Source organism: Triticum dicoccoides, chromosome 7B, assembly GCF_002162155.2.
Source record: "Triticum dicoccoides isolate Atlit2015 ecotype Zavitan chromosome 7B, WEW_v2.0, whole genome shotgun sequence".
Classification (NCBI taxonomy): domain Eukaryota; kingdom Viridiplantae; phylum Streptophyta; class Magnoliopsida; order Poales; family Poaceae; genus Triticum; species Triticum dicoccoides.
The window spans coordinates 548,255,346-548,267,391 of NC_041393.1; the positions used below are offsets into that span (position 1 = coordinate 548,255,346).

At 43.0% G+C, this 12,046-nt stretch overlaps 1 non-coding gene across 1 annotated transcript; it reads right to left on the bottom strand.

Annotated features, from left to right (window-relative positions):
• Window positions 1-257: 257 nt before the first annotated feature.
• LOC119342505 lies at window positions 258-352 on the bottom strand. Its single transcript, XR_005165629.1, has one exon. It is a non-coding gene; the product is annotated as a small nucleolar RNA snoR26 (small nucleolar RNA).
• Window positions 353-12,046: the final 11,694 nt, after the last annotated feature.

Sequence of the window (12,046 nt, forward strand, 5' to 3'; positions counted from 1 at the left end):
TGAACAAACTTAAACTGAAAAAAGAAACTGCGAAGATGGAATGAAGAAGAACAAATTTAAGATTGATAATCTTTTCAAGTAGAGTAGCCGAGGAAATCTAACACATAATTTGAAACACATTTCTTACATGTCATACAGACTTGAAGAAAGATTGCAAAGACATGGTTTTATTTACTTTAGGAATTATAACATTTAGGGGCCAATAACTTACTCAATCATTTGGGGACAAGAGCTTAAAGAAAAAAATGAACAAAAAGGAGCATCAGAATATTAGCCCCAATGCTTTCTTCACTGGTAAACCTTAGCTCAAAGTGCAAGGATGAATGTAGAGGAAGCACATCACAGATGCTCTAAAAAAGAATCAAAGCGTATACCACAAAGAGAGTGCAATGCTAGTGTGTTACGAAGATTGCACAACACAAGCAGAGGGTAAAGACTGTTTAATTTTAGGGATAATGGCTTCTGTTTGCTATTGGGGATGGTACGCACATATAATCTTCGACCAGGAGCACAATGAATACTAATGCAATCTTTTGTAAGCATGCGCAACTACAGGTCTTAAATCTTCAACTCTGTGAGTGATTCTTGTCAAGTTGAGTTTGTTGGTTCTCAAGTTTTGGTTTGCCATCTATGATCTCGGAAACTTGATTGATCCAGGCGAGATTCTGAGATCACTATTCTGGATGTAGTAGACAACAGGATCAATGGTGCTACATAGTTCATGGCTGCAAGCATTGTTTTCGGATCAAACCACTTATGGTGAAGCAAAGAAAACAAATGAAATAAAGAAAAACTGAAATGAAGAATGGCGAATCCTAATATTGAAGAGGTGAAGGTCCATGGGATGAGGCGATTTTTCCCCTCCCCCCCTCCCCCACCTACCTCTCTCCCGTCCCACCTACCTCCATCCCCACCGCCATTTTCGCACCTCCCCCGGGCTTATCCACACTCCCACTCGCCTCTGGACTGGATGACCGCGCCTCGCCGTCGGGGTGCGCAGATCTGACGCGTACTGCCGGCGACGCGGGTGGCGGCGCTGCTGCGGCTTCTGCCGCCTCCAGTCGATGCGAACTCCCCGGAGGCATACCAGGAGATGGAGCGTGTGGTGCGGGAGAGATTCCCCGACCGCTCGATGTGGGCGGAGATCACTACTAGAGATATGAGTTTTAGCCACCAAGGTGATCGGTTGCTAAAAGTACAAAATTGGTCGCTAGTGGTCTACTGGTACCAACACTACTTGGTCGCTTTGTGGTGGCTATAGTCTAGTCGCTATAGATATTAAGCGACCAACATTGAGAACCCTGGTCACTAAATGTCATACCAATAACTACCAACCAAATCTGGTGACTAATGGTATCTAGCGACCAAGGGAGACTTGGTGACTAATGACATCTAGAGACCATGGACGACTTGGTTGCTAAAAATGTACAGCCACCATGTACATGGTTAGTGGCTAGAGATATCTAGTGACCAGCCAAGGCTTGGTGACTAAAAGAATATAGAGACCAGCTACATGTTGGAGACTAGACTTCTTTTGTAACCCAAAAATTGTAAACCTTGGTAACTACAGGCATGAGAAAGCAACTATATCATAGGTACAATATATTGTCACACGCTGACAATTGCAGTATGCAAGAAATCTCGGAATTTTAGACATTTGACAATAAGAAGTTCAGAATCAACATTTGTAAACTTATGATCCAAACATTACATGCTAAACTGAATTTTGTTTCGCAAGTAGGAAATACCACTCTAGCATTTGCAAAGTACAGTACCATGTTTAGTACTGATCTGAACATATGATCCAATCAGTACACCCCAATATGATCCAAACATTACATTTAGCATTTGTACACTGAGTTTTGTTTTTATTTAGATCCAACATAGTCTACTAGATGTGCAAGAAATGCAGAGGCAATAGTTTTCTCTCCTCAGTCTTTAGCGCGAGTATTGCTTTCTGCTGCTCCTCCAAGGTCATCTCCTATATAATGGTGGCCAGAGCACATGTTATTTCATTGACAACATCAGGCATGACAAACATCAGAAAGAGTGCAAGCATGCCATAGGCAACCTATCCATACTTGTAATTATAAAATGTGTAGAACATACACAGACAACAAATACAGGAGCAGAGTGCTTCAGAGAAGTTCAATATGATGGCGTGGCATGGAGTCTTTAGGTTACAGTACCATTTCAGCAGCCAAAGTTTTATCCAATGGCACAATCCAAAACAAACCTAGCAGAATCTATTTGTTTCTACCCGCAAAAAGAAAGTATCCATTTGTTTGTTTCTCTTCGCTACTGAACTCAGACTTACTTGGGTCAATCTAGAGGAGAACATAATCGAATTACCCCATTATTACAGGAAAGGATGCAATAACACACGCTTCTTAAACCTGGAACTGAACCAAATCTGAAAGAAAATGTGCTCTTAACTTCTACCATCAGTTAACTATGAAAGCTGATTTTTGAATGTTGACAATCACAGAATATGCTGTAGCTAACGCTAGACACAATGGCGTGGTGTCTCTAAACCACAATACCATCATGTCAGCAGCCAAAGTTTCACCCAAAAATTTACAATCAGCCACGACCGAGAACACAATAAATCTATAAAGGATCCTCGAAAATCATCCATTTGCCGTTCGCTACTGGTTTTCTCTTTGCTACAGGACTCGGTCTTCCATCAATCTTATCTTATCTGGAGTTTCTTAATTGATTGCTGAGGAACATAAACTCCCAAAACAGAGTTGCAAGGCCTTTTACTGCTCTGTTCTGTGCACCCGAGATTATGGTTTAACTGGAAGAAATACTTTGATAATGAATTAATGATGCACCTTTCTTGTACTATTTCCCCCCTTCTCTAATTATCATACAAGTGTTGTACTTTGTAGTACAACCTCTGTTCATTAATATAAGACGTTTTGCAATTCATACAGGTGAAATTGAGTTCTAGCAATCCATTTCTAAGAATACCTGGACCCTCTATCCGACACTAGAGAGCATGTGATTCATAAATTTGGACCATCAAGATTAAGATCATGAAGAAATTTGCCAAATCACATAGTATATTGATTGTTTGAAGCAGAGGCAAACTGATCATACCATTTCCATCAGAAGAAGTTGGAGCAGGTCTATATCCTGGTCTCAAATGACTGTTGAAAATGTATACATGTATTACTAGCTATACATTGGAATTTGTAAGCCCATATATTCATGATGAGTATCTTCATTTTCCGTTACAGAATTGTTAGCAAGAACTATCGTGATTAGAAGATCTCGATACCAAGTACACTGCTATATCTAAGCAAGCTGCAGGTGCAGGAGGCATCATCTAAAATACCAGAGCATGGGAAAAATAACATTACCTTGCAAATGATCTTGGATAACTTGACATCCTTTGTACAGTGTTAGACATTAGCGAACCTATGGTAGAAATTGGAATGCTTTATCAAAAGCAATATGCTACATGTATTTTCTGTGAATAAAAAATGACAAAAATAGTTGAGATTGATGTGTTGCATACCTATTCCGTCAGATGGCATTGGCCGCTCAGTTGTGAAACCTAGTCCTGTTGCACTAGTGCCGTCATAGGAGGTGAAATGCCAACCAAGTTAGACACGACACTCTGTAGCCAATCGATCTTCTTCTGTTGAGCTTCAAGTTGAGATTGTTGAGCCTCAATTTGAGCTTGTTGCGTAGCAACAATCTCCTTTGTAGAGGCCAATTCTTCCACTACATGCTGAGTTGAGCTTGATGCGCTTGAGTAGGCCCTTCTATTTGGTTTTGGACCATGACCCCGACCTCTGATGTAACCATATGCCTTACCAAGCACCTGCTCACAAACGTAATAATTTTATATGCATATGCAATTATTTTATATGCAGTAACCATATGCCTTACCAAGCACCTGCCCTGCTTGCACTTTATCAAACTAAAGCCGCAGCTTGCATATGTAATTATTTTATATGCAGTAACACTATACTAAAATATAATATCACAGCAGCAGCAGCCCAAAGGAACTGTATAATGCTGTACTAGAATTGTATACAAAGATGGTCTTCAAACATTATACTACAACATTATACAAACACAGTCTTCATAGAACAGTATTTGAAGATAGTCATCATAGAATTGTATATCCTTGGAAAACATTGTACTACAAAAATATATTACAAGTCCTGATGTTGTAAGTATCAATATGCAGTAAGATTATACTGTACAGTATATTTTACTACATACATATTATATTCAAATCACAAAACCAAACTCTACTTCGTAGGCCAAGCCAGTTTTCAAATCACAAACCGAATGCTACATGTATATTTTACTTCCACATTTCCACAAACACTTGAAGTGCATGATCTAGCCATCAAGTACTCGAAGCAAATTAATGGAGAGAAACAGGGAAGGAGGCAAAGGACAGAGGGGAGATCATTCTTACAGGTTGGCCTTTGCTGGTGTTGACGGTGAGAGCGAAATCTCGCTGGCTGCGGCAGAGCTGGTTGGGGTCGGAGAAGGTGGAACCCTAGGCATCTGTTGCGGCAGCAGACCTTGCGCCCCTCTGCTACCGAAGCTGCTTCTCTTTGCCCACGCGGCCGTTGCTGCAGTTGCTTCCCTTCCCTCACGCAGGTGCCCCGCCACCACCGCTGCAAGGGACAAGCCCGCCGCTGCCGCCGAGAGGAACAAGCCTGTCGTTGCCGCCGCGAGGAACAAGCCCGCCATCGCCGCTGCCGGGAAGAGGCTGCTCTCCGACGCGCCCTCCGCCTTCCGTCGTCCGCTCCGACGGAAAAAAATGAGTCAGGCCGCCGCCGCCACCGCAAGGAATGCGTCGGCCGCCGCTAGGGGCGATTCGATTTGGGGGAGACGCTAGGAATCGTGTGGTGACTTGTCTTTTTGCATATTAGTCCTTGGTTGCTATTTCTGCCCTCGATACAAACCGGTAAGTGTACAGCACATAGGCCTATCGTGACCAAGGAACTAATTAAATGGTTGCAATTAGTACATCTACAGCCACCAAACTCCTCGGTGACAAAATACCTGGTGGCAAATGGTATATTTTCTTGTAGTGGATCTTCGAGAGCATCCTGCAGTTCGCCAGGTACAACGAATACGCGAGGTTCACCGGTGACGATGGCGCATCGGATGTGGAGTTCCTCTTCTGGGCGATCCAGGAAGCGGACTCGCCAGATCCAACGTAGGCGGCGCGGTGGAGGGAGTTCAGGTCCAACCCTCCGCGCCTCAACATCGCAAGGCCACGCATGGAGGCGATATCCAGGATCCCCACCAGGTTGCTTCCGCACGGAGCCCTGCCTCCTCACCGGCGGTAGCGCTCGTCGATGCTGCTGGCTGTGGGATGCATGGTGCTGGTCGGCACCCTGGTGGTCTACACCGAGCTCGTGTGGGCGGCCGACGCAGCATCGAGCCTCCACCATGGCCTGGTGACCACGACACGATTCCGGATTTCCTCTCTGCTCATTCTATGAGATTTTTGCGCGCATTCCGCTCGCGGCGCAGATGTGTCTCGAAAGGAAAATTTGATCCAGTTGAAGTTCATAATTCTGGTATTTTGTGTGCGGGGATCTCCCCTTCTGTTGACAATTTAGTCAGAAAAACTAGTGAGGTGAAGGAATTGAGGGCTCTCCCTTAGGGTATTTTGGTGTCAGAAATACAGGTGGTGGTCGCAGGTAAGAGTAGCTCAGGTGAGGTCCATGGCGGTAGAATGGCTCACCCTAGTTTAAATTCGAATCAAGGGGAAAAGTTGGGAGCATGTGCTCCTGGAAAAGGTGATCAAAAGCAGGGATACCCCGTTCCTGCCCCGAAGATTTGCGAACCCTCCATCCGTGGATCTGTGGTTGTGAGGAAAACGAATTCTGTGAATGCGCCTTCCCGGCCTTGCGGTGACCTAGAGTATATAGAGGAGCACTATGGTCAGTTGTGGTCGACTCCCTCCCCTCCCCGCCGCCGCAGTAACCCTAACCCCTTCCTCCCGAAACCTTTCCCCGCTACCTTCTGGGTGAGGAAAGATCTCCTCGCGGCTGGGAAGTTCACCAAGGCTGATTGTCAGCCTGCTACTGTGAGATCTTTTGATCCTCCTCCTAAACTGATTTGCTTGCCGTGTGAGGGTATTGGCCCCGGGTCTAGATCTTTTGCTGAAGTTGTTAAGGGAAGAGTAGAGATGGCTGATAAGCGTCCTTCTGGATCTAGCTCGGGGGCTGCCTCTCAATGGGGTGGTGGTCAGCGAGCACCGACACCTCAACGCTGGCAGGGCACGACCAATTCTGGTAAAGACCGTGTTCCTGTGTAGAAAACCAAATCTACTGCGTCTACTGCCTCCTCTTCTCAAATCCCTACTCCAGTTGTGGTTGCCGAAATAGAACAGGTTCTTGACCCTAGATATAAGGATATGATTTGCTTCAATTGTGGTGGTCCTGGTCACTATGTGGGAAATTGTGTGAAGACTAAGGCCTGTTTCATTTGCCAAAAAAATCATAATGTTAATAATTGCGCTGCTTGGGCTAAGATTCAACCTTCAGCCACCTTCTTTGGAAGTGGAGCTAGTGGTCTTGGTTTTTACCATGTGGAGGTACCTACTGTTGCTGAAACCAAATGGCTGAATTATCAGAACTGTGCAGTTGTGAACATCATCAAAGGGGAGGTGCAGAAAAATGAGCTTTGTGGTTTGTTGTCTGCTGTTTTTTTGTAAGAATATGCAATGGCCATGGCAGGTGAGAGAGTTATCAAGCAAGACCTTTTTAGTCAGGTTCCCTCCATGGAAAAGTGCTGAGGACTTGATTGAATTTCCAGCCTTTGATCTCCCTAAAGATGGTGTGAATGTAAATGTAACTGAATGGAAAGGGGCTTGTGATCCTTTTGGAGAACTAGTTGAAGCTTGGGTCCTGATTGAGGGTATACCACCTAAATGGTGTACTTGGAAGGTCTTTTGTCAGATTGCCTCAATGTTTGGGGTTCTTACTGATGTAGACTGGAATGGCATGTTCAGGACCTTTTTTGAGAATGTGAGAGTTAAAATTGCCTGCAGGGATCCGACCAAAATTCCTTTTGAAAGGTTGATAGAAATGAAGAAGAAGCTATTTCTTATTGGATTTACTGTGGAAGGTTTTGAACAATCTGGTGGCTTGGATGCTGTGGTTAATGAGGAAGAAGATGATGATGAAGAGTTTGAGGAAGATAATGAGAATAACCATGAGGGCAAGGATGATGGTACTCAGGATGACTTTTTATCCAATGATGAGAATGCTATAGATGATCTTGATAAAGCCAATTTAGGCTCTAAAAAGACCTCTGATGCTGATGAACACAAAAAAGCTTTTGATGCCATGGATCATCAGGTTGGTTGGTCAGATACTGAACACGAAAATTTCATCATGGAATGTGCTATGGTGGAACCTAAGTCTGTGATGGAAAAGGAAACTGTTGAACCAACTAGAGATATGAGTGAGTTTGGAGCTTATGCTTCACCAGCTATAGTTGCAGTAGGAAAAACAAGCTCTCCATCTAACATGGGTGATGAATATGTGATGAATGAACACATGGCTTCTTGTGAAGCCAAGGATCCCTTTGCTATACCTGAAGAGATAAATCCTATGGACACTGGATCTAGTTATGACAGAGAAGGAAACCTACCTGGAGAGGATAGTGTTGCTTATTGCAATAGGGTTCTGAAATCTATTGATTTCTCTGACTCTGAAGAGGAGAAGAATGATGAGGATGACTTGACAACCTTACCTATGGAAGCTGTGGACCTGATCAAGTGTTCAGGGTTGAAAAGATCTCTGCTATCTTCACTTGATGAGGTGGTGGAGGTTGGGAAGAAGAAACAGACTAAATCTAAGTGGGGGCTTGTGTTAGCCCAGAAGCCTCAAACTAGGGGACATGGTCATGTGAATATCATGCAGAAAGCTGCTGACTACAAGAGGAAGAAGAACTTGGAGGTGGCTCACACTTACAAAGGTAACTCATTTGCTATGCTTGATCCTGACCTCCTTGCTGTTCATTCTGAGAAAATCAATCTGAAATTTGGGAATGATGCATGTTCTAAACATATGATTATTGATGATTTGGTTGCTGATGAGAAGGAAAAATGCTTGATGTTTGCTAATAATAATCCTGAAACTGTTCTGCCTGATAATTTAGATGTTGATGTAGTAGTGGTTGGATTCACTGTAGTGGGGTGTACCCCCCAGCAATCAGTGGGCACTGTTGGTTGCTGTGAGGAATCACCGGCTGTTTTGACCAAAGTTAAGCCTTATGGCTTGTCCCATCCTTTCAAAATTAATTAGATATGATAGGTCTTATCTGGAACATTAGGGGGCTTGGACAACCAGGGAAAATTCAGTGCCTTTGTGATACTATTGCTAAAACTAATCCAGATTTTATTGGGTTTCAAGAAACAAAAAAAGAGCTCATCTCTGAGGGTCTCCTCAAGGCTATTGACAGACAAAATCATTTTACTTGGCATTTTTTGCCTGCCTTGAGTACTGCTGGGGGTATTCTGGTTGGGTTTAGAAGTGATATGTTTGAAGTTATTGGATTTATTAATAAAAAAATTGGTGTGGTTTCTACCATTAAATCTAAAAGTGATAAGCTTGTGTGGCAACTTATTATGGTTTATGGGTCTGCTTACCCTGAGTTTAAGGTGGAGTTTGTTGCTGAGTTACATGACATATTGGAATCTGTATCTTACCCTGTACTGGTGTGTGGTGACTTTAACCTGGTGAGACAACAATCTGACAAAAGCAATGGTGTGGTTAATCCACAATTTGCTTTCCTTTTCAATGATTGGGTTAATAAATGGGCCTTATTGGAAATTTCTATTTCCAATAGGTCTTTTACTTGGTCCAACAATCAGAGTAATCCTATTTTTGCTATCCTGGATAGGTTGTTCACTTCTGTGGACTGGGATATGCATTTCCCACACTCTACTTTAACTGCCTTACCTAGGGTGGGGAGTGATCATACCCCCCTAGTTTTAGACACTGGGGCTAGGAGAGTTAATTTTCCTAAGATGTTTAGATTTGAGAAATGGTGGCTAGCCCAACCTGGGTTTTCCCAGCTTGTTCATGATATTTGGACTAGACATGGTGATGGTAGATCATCTATTGAGAACTGGATGTGCAAAACCAGAGCCCTGAGGAAAATCATCAAGGGGTGGAGTATTAATTTAGAGGCTGCCATGAAGAAGAAGAAGAAATCCCTCCTTATGGAGTTTGACATTTTGGATGTGAAATCAGAACATAGTCAGCTGTCTCCCGATGAGAGGGAGAGAATGAATCTTATCAAGAAAGAGTTAGATGATATTTGGAAAAAGGAAGAGACGCCTTATGGCAAAGATCCAGGGACAGGAAAATTTTGGAAGGGGATCGTAATAATGCCTATTTTATGGCCCTAGCTAATCATATATATATAGGAAGAACCACCTAACTGAACTAAATGGCCCTGATGGCCCTGTTAATAGTGTTGAGGATTTACTGGATGTGGCTACTGCCTTCTATAAGAGGCTCTTTTCTTATGAACAAAAACCTGATATCCATTTGGATGAGGACTTCTGGGATGAGGGTGATATGATTTCTGAGGAAGAGAAAGAGATTTTGGAAAAACCCTTCTCTGAAGAGGAGATTAAAAAAGCTATTATGAGTTCATATGCTGGTGGGGCCCCTGGTCCTGATGGGTTGTCTTTTATTTTTTATCAAGTTTTTTGGGAGTTAATTAAAAATGACTTTATGTGGTTAGTGAAAGATTTTGAGAATGGTAACTTGGATGTTTCTAGACTGAATTTTGCTATTATTACCCTGATCCCTAAGGTGAATGATGCTAAAGATATGAAGAATTTTAGGCCGATTAGCCTTGGGAACTGTTCTGTGAAGATTTTTTCAAAGGCTATGAATACTAGGGCTTCCCCTATTTGTGACAGAATCATCTCTCAAAATCAGACTGCCTTTATTAAAGGGAGATTTATTCTTGAAAGTGTGGTCATGGCTCATGAAGTGATTCATGAGATCCATAGATCTGGATCTAGTGGCTTGGTTCTGAAGTTAGACTATGAGAAAGCTTATGATAGAGTTAATTGGGATTTCCTTGTGGAAATGTTGAGGTCTAGAGGTTTTGGTGAGAAATGCATAGGGTGGGTTTGTAGCTGCCTCTATCAAGGTACTTTTGCTGTGAAAATTAATGACACCATTGGTCCTCATTTTGTGGGGGGGAAGGGGCTGAAGCAAGGTGATCCTTCCTCTCCTCTTCTGTTTAACCTAGTTGCTGATGTTTTTTCTAAAATGCTTAAGAAAACCACTAGTCATAACCTGATCAAAGGGCTTCTGCCTCATGTTGTGCCTGGTGGTGTGGTCAGCCTGCAGTATGCTGATGATACACTACTATTCTTGGATGCTTCTGCTGACCATGCCAGACACTTGAAGTGGATCCTGGCTTGTTTTGAAAATCTTTCTGGTCTTTGTATCAATTTCCACAAAAGTGACTTGCATACCATCAACCTGGATGAGGAGACTGCTAAGGAATTTCCCCAGATATTTTGCTGTCAAATTGGGGATTTCCCCTTTAAGTATCTTGGGGTTCCTCTTCACTTCAAGAAGCTTAGAAGAGAAGATATTCAACCCATTATTGATAGAATTATAAGGAAAATTGCTGGGTGGTTGGGCAGACATTTGTCCTATAGGGGCAAGTTGATTTTACTTACTACCTGCATAGCCAGTATTCCTACCTACTTAATGTCTATTATGAAATTTCCTAAGTGGGCTATTGATGCTATTACTTCTCAAATGGCTCATTTTTTCTGGGGTAATGTTGGAGACAACCATAAGTACCACCTTGCCAAGTGGGGGATGGTCTCCCAAAGGAAAGAATGGGGTGGTTTGGGGGTCCCCAATCTTAGGGAATTCAATATGTCCCTGCTTGCTGCCTGGAGTAAACACTTTTTTGATGATAGGGATAGTGACTGGAAGAAATTGTTGGAGTACAAGTATAATGTGAATAGACCAAACGTACTTTGGGCTAAGGCGGGGGTAGGCTCTCCCTTCTGGAAGAGTTTCTCCTGGGCTTGCTCTGCTGCCAAAACTTTTTATAGATGGGTTCCTGGGAGTGGGAGAAATATTTCCTTTTGGCATGATACCTGGGTGGGTGATTGTTCACTCAAGACTAGCTTTTGGGATCTTTTTGTGATATGTCAACAACAAGATGCCTCTGTGGCTCAAGTGTGGGATGGGGAGAATCTCCAGCTGACCTTTAGAAGGTGTGTTAGTGAAGATATCTTGTGTTCTTGGAATGAACTGCTCAATATGGTTAAAAGTGTTCCTTTTAACAACTTGGCTGATAAGCCTATTTGGTCCTTGGAAAGTAAAGGGTTATACTCTGTTAAATCTATGTATAAGATGATTAATTGGGGGGGCATGATCTCTATCTGGAGGGATTATATTTGGAAGATCAAAGTTCCCCCTAATATCCATGTTTTTCTGTGGCTGATTGTGGATAATAAGAGTCTGACTAGGGACAATCTGGGTAAATGCCAGCATGTGGAAGATCTGACTTGTGTCTTCTGCTGTGAACCTGAAAGCCTCCAACATCTGTTTTTTGAATGTGTAGTGGATCGACAAGTCTGGCTGGTGATAGTTGACTGTACCAAAATGCCTGTACCTGATTCGTTTGAGTCACTGCTTCCTTTTTGGAAGAATAAAAAAAGTTTTGATGCTATAAATTTGATTTCTGCTGCTACCTTATGGAGCTTATGGTTGTTTCGAAATGAAATGGTGTTCCAGGGGCGAAGATGGAGAAGCATCAAAAGTGTACTGGAGATGGTGGGGAGACATATATATCAATGGAAGATCTTGTGCGTGGAATCCCAAGCTGTGCTACTCCTCCAATGCTTGAAGCTGCTCGACCATCATCGCGGGGAGTTGCTTAGAATTGCCTGGCGTGAAGATGCGCCTGTAGGGAGTTCAGTGCCTCTGCGCTTGTAGTTCCTATAGGGGCTGTTCCGTAGTTCTCTATGTGGATTTAAAAAAAAACTTTTTGGTGT